The sequence below is a fragment of the Periplaneta americana genome, chromosome 3 (assembly GCF_040183065.1).
Source record: "Periplaneta americana isolate PAMFEO1 chromosome 3, P.americana_PAMFEO1_priV1, whole genome shotgun sequence".
Lineage (NCBI taxonomy): Eukaryota > Metazoa > Arthropoda > Insecta > Blattodea > Blattidae > Periplaneta > Periplaneta americana.
In genome coordinates, this window is record NC_091119.1 from 27,990,631 (window position 1) to 27,993,016 (window position 2,386).

A 2,386-nucleotide genomic window follows, 5' to 3' on the forward strand; every position below is an offset into this window, starting at 1 on the left:
CCAATCACAACTCACTTCGCAGTAGTGGACAATCGTATCAGTGACAGCTGTTCGAAACTCGTTAATTGAAGTGAAGAGTGATCCCAAAATTAGCTCAGTTCATTTGATCATTTTTATGATTTATACATATACGTACATGATTATGTTTGGAACTTCTGTCATTATATTTTAGGCTTCTTTTCTTCCAAAATAACGCCAGTCCTTGTCTAATAGTTTTTGTTATTGTGCATGTCACTTGAAAAATTTCACGGTGGTTAAAAAAATCAGCCTAGTTCTTTCATAAAAATGGACTTAACGCGTTTAGGGATCATACTCTTAAATTCTTCGTAAGAATTTTGCGAGGTTTGGTGACTTTTCCTCCAGAAACTTACATTGCTTATGAATCATATCTGCCATTATCTTTCTAAATGTTTATCAAACTTCAAAACATTGAGTTTGCCCACAAATAGGAAAAGCTCTGAACGACAGTGGTCTTAAAAAAAGATGTTAACTCGATCAAGAGTTTACAATTTATAATTTAATACAAGCGGCATGTTTTTACATTCATCTTATGGAATGTAACATAGCTCTTTCTATTTTACAACACGATCCCTTATCAGTTAAAATTTCGGGGAGGTTTTCTTTAAGTGAAATTAAAACAATGGTGGGCGAGGACTTTATGGATTTCATACCCATAAGGTATTAATTTTTGCATGTGTGCTTGTCACACCCTTTTAAGCATTATTCATAATAATAATAATAATAATAATAATAATAATTCATTTTATTTTTATTAATCATCAGTTCTAGTAAACTCATATTAAATTAATTCTCATCATTTTAACCAACTAGTTATTTCAACTTAATTATAATTCTTTACATATTGCATATAGACTGGATTGAATTACATTATCTCATAAATGAAGTCATCACTTTGTCTTATAGGTTTATCTCGATTTAAATAAACATGTACTAGTCGTTAACCCTTTCTTACCTATACATACCATACGGCAATAATTAACTTTATAGCATTTATATACTTGTGTGTTACATATGAAGGTAAATTCTGCTGGATAACTTCTATTTCAATACATTTTCATCAATATAGTTTTGTTTCAAAAGTTGCCACTCCAGTAACTTGGTCACTGAATTGGTCCTAATACATCTATTTGTTTCAACATGGGTTGCTTGTAAATTTAATTTGGGTTAGAAAGGGTTAAAACGTAACTGGAGAATCTCTTAAGTGTATTGTAAATATTCATAATTTAAATATGTATGTAACTATTGTATTGATTAAGGCTGGTTGATTGGAAGAGAAGGCCTTATGGCCTTAACTCTGCCAGCGAAAATAAAACATTCTATTCTGTTCTACTCTATTCCATTCTATTCTATCATTCTTATTACGTGTATACTTTCCTCATGTTAACATGTTTTGCTAATTATTGTAAACTATTCAGCATTAATTTTAATGTTAAAGAGATATGAAGTATGTGTTATCAAGTAGGCTACTCATCAAGTTATTTTGCTGTGATCTTGAAGTCATAGAGACGTACTATTGGTACTGTTCCTACTACTACTACCACTACTACTAGTGCTTACTTACAAATGGCTTTTAAGGAACCCGGAGGTTCATTGCCGCCCTCACATAAGCCCGCCTGCGGTCCCTATCCTGAGCGAGATTAAACCAGTCCCTACCATCATATCCCACTTCCCTCAAATCCATTTTAATATTATCCTCCCATCTACGTCTCGGCCTCCCCAAAGGTCTTTTTCCCTCCGGTCTCCCAACTAACATTCTACATGCATTTCTACGTGCTACATGCCCTGCCCATCACAAACGTCTGGATTTAATGTTCCTAATTCTGTCAGGTGAAGAATACAATGCGTGTAGTTGTGCGTTGTATAACTTTCTCCATTCTCCTGTAACTTCATCCCTCTTAGGCCCAAATATTTTCCTAAGAACTTTATTTCTGAAATACCCTTAATCTCTGTTCCTCTCTCAGAGTGAGAGTCCAAGTTTCACAGCCATACAGAACAACCGGTAATATAACTGTTTTATAAATTCTAACTTTCAGATTTTTTGAGAGCAGACTAGATGACAAAAGCTTCTCAACCGAATAATAACAAGCATTTCCCATATTTATTCTGCGTTTAATTTCCTCCTGAGTGTTATTTATATTTGTTACTGTTGCCCCAAGATATTTGAATTTTTCTACCTCTTCCAAGGATAAATCTCCAATTTTTATATTTCCATTTCGTACATAATTTTGGTCACGAGACATAATCATATACTTTGTCTTTTCGGGGTTTACTTCCAAACCTATCGCTTTACTTGCTCCAAGTAAAATTTCCGTGTTTTCCCTAATCGTTTGTGGATTTTCTCCTAACATATTCACGTCATCTGCAT